The 7,428-nt window shown below is 44.0% G+C and overlaps 1 protein-coding gene across 14 annotated transcripts in view; it reads right to left on the reverse strand.

Moving 5' to 3' along the window:
* The window catches only part of RALGPS1 (Ral GEF with PH domain and SH3 binding motif 1), a 469,715-nt gene that overhangs the window by 115,696 nt on the left and 346,591 nt on the right, over window positions 1-7,428 (reverse strand). The window lies entirely within an intron of this gene.

The raw sequence follows: 7,428 nt of genomic DNA on the forward strand, positions 1-7,428 counted from the left end.
CTGAGGTTGGCCTGTACACTGTGTAGTCTACAGGTTTCAATCCTAAAGTCCTGATTCTTCCCTTCCGGGAAGGTTGATAAAGACAAAAGCTCCATGGTGGTGACAGTCCAGTGGCAGTGCTGACACCCACTGACTTCAGCTATAGAAAAGAGCTTGGGTTTAAAGTCAGGCAAACCTGAATCCAAACCCTGGCCCTTAATCACAAGGAATTTCATCCTTCTGAGCTTCTGGTATTTCACCTGTAAAATAAGGAGGAGCACATCTTCCTTCATGGTGGGTCCTGTAATCATGAAAATGAGATGATGGGGGTGTTGAGAGAGCTCCTCCTGGGTGCAAGGACTGAGCTAAGGATTTCACATCCATCATCTCACTGTATCCTGACAACAACACTACTATGAAGGAATGATTTTGATCCCTGTTCTCCCAGGGGAACAGCTTTGCCCTGGCCCCTCATGACTGAAGGGCAGCCAGGTCTCCTCCCCCACTGCCCCTACTGCAAAAGGCCCATGTCCTTGACCCCTCCTCTATAGGCTGGGTGTTCCATTGCTTGGTGTGGTGTGTACCAGGGTAGTCCACAGCTCTTGTCCCTCAACCAACCCTATGATCCTTCAAGAGGAGCCACAGGAACTTCTGGGGTCGTTTTTAATGTCCTGCAACAGCCATAGAGAACTGGAATGATAGACTGGAACCTGCCTCTTCCCAGATACCCAAATCCTTTCAAGTCCTGGTGACTCCACAGACTTCCACCTCAGAAATCTCTATACCAGAAACAGCTACCAGGGTCTATGTTCAATATGACCCAAACATCAAGGCATACTCCTTTTCTTCCCAGACAGGGGGAGGGAGGCTCTGCGCTCTGCTCTGCGCTCTGCTCTGTGCTCTGCTCTGCGCTCTGCTCTGCTCTGCTCTGCTCTGCAGCTCCCAAAGACTCTCCCATGCCCCACGGTGGGCAAGGGTTCCACAGTTCAACACATCCCCAGTCTTGCTCCTGGAGGAGGCACCCCAGTCTTCTCTGGGAAACTCCTTACTTGGATTTGGGTAGATGAAAGCACCTATCTCATCTCAAAAGTACACTCGTTGAAAGTCCAGAAGCTTTTCACACTGCTTGTCTTAGAGCCACTGGGTAGGAGTGGTGGCAGGGAAGGAGTTGGACATGATTGGGGTAGGGAAGTATCACCTTTGTTTTGTTTTGACAAACACATAGCTACTATTGGTTGTTTAAAGGTCTTGTTAGGTATGAGTTGTTTATAATAAATGGGTAAGACATTTATTTTTACCTAATACATGCAGCATGCTTCACAAGACAGTATGTAACAGTAAAGAAATGAAGATCAGAGTCAGTTTGGGAGTAAGACCTCACTCTAAGTGGCCCCAGACAAGACATTTAACTTTTTTAGGCCTTGTTTTCCTCATCTACACCAAGGGGATTAGAATCATTGTACCTGTGGCAAGGAGTCAGGGGCAGGAAGGAATGAGATAATAAAGAGCACCTCATTGTACCTAACACAGAATAACCAAAAACTTCAGAACAGGCCTTGGCTGCCATTATTTTTATAGAGATTTTCAAAACACAAGAATTAAGAAGAAGTAATCAAAGGGGTCTTGGAGGAAGAAAGGAATGCAGGCCACAGGCTCAGAACATCCTCAAGGCTACGACCAGCTGTGGCAGAGAAGTCTAGCACAGTGCCAGGCACACAGTGGCTGTATTTGCTGAATGGGTGGAGGTCTCTTAATTTCCAAAGTCTAGGATCCACTGCGACTTATGAAGTGTTTTGAACATAGATTTAAATTGCATTCAGTCCAGCAACCAAAAGAGACAGTGGGTCTTGAAAAAAAAAAGAGGAGAGACCCCTCTGTGTGTACAGGGGGTGGGTGGGGCTCCCATACTGGCGGGGTAGAAGCTGGCCGCTGTCTCCCGGCGCCTACCGAGCTGGATGGCAGTCGTGAATACTTTCTTTCTTAAGTGAAGCTCCTCTGTGTGTGTGCTGAATCACAGCATTCATGGGGGGAGGGGAGGAGCGAGGACAAGAGCATTTACTAAGAGGATACCAGGCATTAGTGGGCACAGCCCAGGGGCAGGGCGGTGGGGAGACTGGCTGGGCCAAAGCTCAGACAGGAAAGGAACGTGAAACAGGCTCCAACACCCACGGTGGGTGCTGGGGGTAGGGGTGGGGGTGGGGGAGCCCAGATGAATAATCTGACCACAGACCTCTGGGGGCGGGCTGAGGGGGGGGGCAGAGAAACCAAGCCCAAAATAGGCTGAGCGTCTGGGGCGTCAGCTGGGATTCGCCCCTTCCAGCAAGTCACAGTTTAAGCATTTTGTTTACCAAATGCTTCTGCACACTCAGAAACCAGGACAGTCTGGGTTCCACGTTAAAGTGGACGGGGAAGGTACCCCAGGGTCGCTTTCGAGGAGTTGGAAGCTTCTCTGACAATGCCTGGGAGGAGGGCCAAGGCCCGGGGCTAGCAGAGGTGTGCCTGACTGAGGAAGAAAGGTGACTGCAGGCGGGCAGCAGGGCAGTGACTCGTTCCTGCCTCGTCCAGCCCTCCCAATGCAGCCCCAGCCTGGTAGGTAGCGGAAGGGGGTGACGTTAGCAAGCAAAAGCGGCTCTGCGTGGGAGACAGCACCTCGGCACGCTCTCGAGCTCGTGAGCGTAATCAAAACCAGCTGAATTCATTAACTTGGAACTGAAGACTGAGTTGCTCTTGCAAGGGCTGCCAAGAAAGAGGGGGTTTCCAGCAGAAGAAGCCTGAGTGTGTTTAACCAGGAGCAATCCCCATGCCTGGCTGCTCCTCTTTTCCCTGGGTGGTGGGGCTGAGGGTGAGGTTCGGGGAGAAAAGCAGTGTGCTTCCCCACCCCCTTGTGCCTTCTCTCCATGTCTTCCACTTCCTCCTCACTGGGCCAAACAAACTGATCTTCCCACAGGCTCCTTCCCTGCCCTTCTGCAGATATGGAATGGAATAAAAGCAGCCCTTTCTGTGGGCCAGTCACGCAGCTAAGCACCTGACGTGCATTATATCTTTAACAGTCATAAGAATTCTACAAGGTTTTTCATCCCCATTTTACACATGAGGACACTGAGGCACACAGAGGTGACTGAATCGCTCATGGTCACATAGTAAGTGGTGGAGCCCACACTCTTTACAATACACTAGGCTGCCTGGTACTATTAATACAATGATGATGATGAAAAAGTAAAGCACTTACTATTGGCAGGCACTTTGGATACCTTATGTCATTTATTTCTTATGACAACACTATGAAATATAGGTTATTATTTATGAGGGAAATCAAAGCACAAAGTGTAAGTTAGTTACCATCCAAGGCCATTCAGCTTGAAAGGGCAAGCCCAGGGTTCAGACCCAGGTCCTTCTGAGTCTAGCACCTGCCCACTGGGCACCAGGCCTTTCACTTATCAATCTAACAGCAATGTTGACTGAGCACCTACTGCAATGTGCCTGGCACTGTGCTGGGCACTGGAGATCAGAGATGGTGAAGTTACCCACCCTGCCCTTATTGGGGTGCAGGAGGGAAGGAGGTTGTATTAAGCACACAATCATATAAATAAACCTAAAATTCCAATTGTGAAGCAAAAGAATACCTAGTCTAAGTGATGTTTCAGAAGGTTTTTTATTTTCTATAGATAATTTATAAAAGTAATTTCTGTAACATGATTTTTAATCTTTTTCATGCATCTTTTATTCCTTATTCTGTACCAGGAAAGTAACTGGAAATCAGAGACATGTTAATGAAATCAGCTGACTGAACCTTATTTCAAGGTCCAGATACCACAATGCTGTTCAAACACTCACATTTTCTCAGGTTCAATAATTCTCAGGAACTTTGGGGTAGGAGAGGGAAGGGCAAGACTAGCAACATCAGGCCACCTTCCAGGAAGTAACTGGGAAAAGCCAAATCGGCACATTTTTTCCTTTATAATATAACAAGCCTCTTCACAGAAAGTAGGTTATAGTCACTTCTGGGCCACCCCAGACTCACCTATTCGACAAACTCATCTATCTCAGACCAAATTGTGGTCCCTGGGCAAGTGGCCTTACCATCACAAGGGAACTAATTAGAAATACAAATGAGAATCTTTGGGGGTGGGGCCCAGCAACCTGTGATTTAACAAGTCCCCCAGGCAACTCTGAGACCCTCTAAAGCTTGAGAGCCACCCACCTAGGACACAGTGAGTGGAAGTGAACCGCACGGAGAGTTGACTATGTGTCAAGCACACAGCATCTGAAATGACCTTCCCAGCAACACTGGGAATAAAGAGTTTTATTCCACAGATGGAGAAATGTGAGTCAGGGAGCTTACCTAAGTTGTCCACTGCTGGGAAGTTGTAGATATGAGCTTTAAACTGAAGTCTGTGAGTGTGGACTTCAGATTCAAATATGCCCAGTAGGAAATCCAGGCCATGTGGATAGAGAGAGATGACTTAACCTTCTGAGCCTGAGCTATCTCATCACTTAAAAGGGAAGAAAATAAATGGCGGTAGCGAATTTGGCTCAACTGATAGAGAGTCCGCCTACCACATGGGAGGTCCAGGGTTCAAACCCAGGGCCTCCTGATCCATGTGGTGAGCTGGCCCACGTGTAGTGCTGACGTGCGCAAGGTGTGCCATGCCATGCAGGGGCGCCCCCCGCATAGGGGAGCCCCACGCTCAAGGAGTGTGCCCTGTAAGGAGAGGCCGCCCCACGCGGAAAAAGCGCAGCCTGCCCAGGAGTGGTGCCGCACACACGGAGAACTGATGCAGCAAGATGATGCAACTAAAAGAGACACAGATTCCTGGTGCCACTGACAGGAATGTGAGCGGACACAGAAGAACACACAGTGATTGGACATAGAGAGCAGACAACGAGGGGTGGGGAAGGGTTGTGTGAAGAGGAGAGAAATAAATAATTATTTTTTAAAAAAAGTAAATGGAACTTCTCCTGGGAGGTTCTGTTTTTGAGGATGCAAAGAAATAGTGTAAGAAGCCTGGCACATGGAGAGTTGACACTTATGAGAATGCAGATCTTATAAGCCCCAAAGCCTTTGAGCAACCAAAACTGTCATGAGCAAGTTCAGACATTGAGTCTCAGGTACTTTACTCACAGATAGTCCTTTAGACTAGTTTAGTGCCCAGATATCCATCCCATCCTTCCCCTTTTACACACAAAAAAATTTTTAGACAAGTTGTAGGTTTATAGAAAAATGCAAAAAATAGAATTCCCACAGAACCCCTCACACACGCTGTTTTTGCTATTTTTTTCTGTTTCAAATATTTCAATTTAATAAAAGGGTAATATATTAGTAAAATTTTTAGTTCCTAGAAAAAGCTGCTTGGAAATTCTACTACATAATTAATTCTATTACCTAGAATAATCCAGAGCTATCTTCATACTCCCACAACTTTCACAGTAATACACCAGTTTCCTAAATGACTTTTCTGAGCACATTGTAATTTCTCTTCTTTTATTACAGTAGTAGGTTTACAGAAAAATGATGCGTAAAATATACACATACCACCCTATTATTAACATATTGCATTAGTGTGGTACATTTCTTACAATTCATGTAAAAAGATTTTTATAATTGTATTATTAATTATACCATGGTTTATAGTAGGGTTCACTGTTGGTGTTGTACAGTTCTATTTGGATCTATTTTTTCTTTACATTTTTATCTAGTAACATATATACAACCTAAAACTTCTTCTTTTAACCATATTAAAATATGTAATTCAGTGCTATTAATTACATTCACACTGTTGTACTACCCTCACCACCATTCATTACTGAAACTTTTCCTTCATTCCAAACAGAAACTCTGTACCATTAACTTAAGCATTAACTCCCCATTCCCTATCTCCTGGTAACCTATATTCTAGTTTCTGATTTTATGAATTTATTTCATATCAGGGAGATCATACTCTATATTTCTTTTTGTGTCTGGCTTATTTCACTCAACATGATATCTTCAAGGTTCATCCAAGTTGTTGCATATTTCAGAACTTCATTCCTTTTGTTTGTTTGATTGTTTGTTTCCAGAGTTTGGCTTTATTTTGCAGTACAGAAATCATTTGGAGCCATTTTGAGAGAGACATCATTGAAATACAGGCTCCATTAAATCAATACTGCATTATAGCTTGGCTCATTGAAAAAGCCATACCTGGAATACAAGACACTTCTCATTTTTCTTGCTTTATGATAGGATTTTTTTTTCTCCTTTTCTCCCATCAGTTTTATTAGATTAAAACACCACAAGGAACCATTAGTCCACTTAAATGGCTCAAATCTGGAGTTTGGTTAGAATTGTATGCCCACATAAACTAAATCTGTGGCTTTTATTTGGGCACTGTCACAACACTTGACTTAACACAATATGTAAAATTATAGGAAAAACTTAGGGATGCCTTCTACCTTATGAAATATCCCACTTAAAATCTCTGTAATGTCAAGAGGACAGAGGGCACGCAAATGGTACTGATCCACCTCTTGAGCAGCAGCAGCACCTAATTGCAAAGCCTACACTGATTAGCCTTTGGTACTGTAACCAAACTCTGTATCAGCATTTCAATGTTTGTTTTAAACTGATCCTTAAGTAGGAAAAAAACAAAGCCCACCAGTATTAGTTAAATTGAACAGAATGAAGTAACCTGCGAATTCTGAATAGGCACTCCATGAAAATGAGTTAGTACATGTATTAAAAGGATGAAGGGAAGGAATATTTACTGGTACAGTACCCTTCAATCTCTTAGCTTTCATTACAAAAGCAGGCCTTACAATATTGATTTCATACAATATGCATTAGTTGCCAAATTTTAAATTTCTCCTACTAAGATAATATCATGTGCTGCTGTTAGTCTTCTCCATGGATGTCATTTTGCTTGCACTTCATTTTCTTCAAAATCAAACTCTGATCCTGTTATCCTCTTACAGATATTTTTAATGTCATCACAGGTTGTCTCAAAGTGAGCTGTAGCATCATAAGTGTGGGAAAATAAAGATCTGGCTTTCTGTTCCCAAATCTTTTGGTACAAGGAGGTCACTGATACTCACATATTTCTGTTCAATTGTTTCCAAAAGCTACAAAGCTGGTCTGATTTCTTTCTCAGGTTCCTTGGTTTCCACAGTTGTGCCAACGACAGCAATATACTTCCCCTGTACTGCCACTGTGTGCAGAAGAAATCATACACACATAGATATCTGATTCCCAATTAACTCGGTTCTAGGGAATAATGATCTGGCATGAATTGGCATCATTTGTGTTCTTGATTGGATGGCTTAGGATACATATAACTCTGACCACCTGGCCCACTTTTTGTACCTAATCTTTTACTTAACTGGGATCCTATATGAGCAACTTACATCAAGCAATCTTGCCTTCAGATTTTACACCAGTCTCACTTCCATTGTGTACAACAATTTCTTCAATTGGTT

Source organism: Dasypus novemcinctus, chromosome 8 (genome assembly GCF_030445035.2).
Source record: "Dasypus novemcinctus isolate mDasNov1 chromosome 8, mDasNov1.1.hap2, whole genome shotgun sequence".
NCBI classification, from domain to species: Eukaryota; Metazoa; Chordata; class Mammalia; order Cingulata; family Dasypodidae; genus Dasypus; species Dasypus novemcinctus.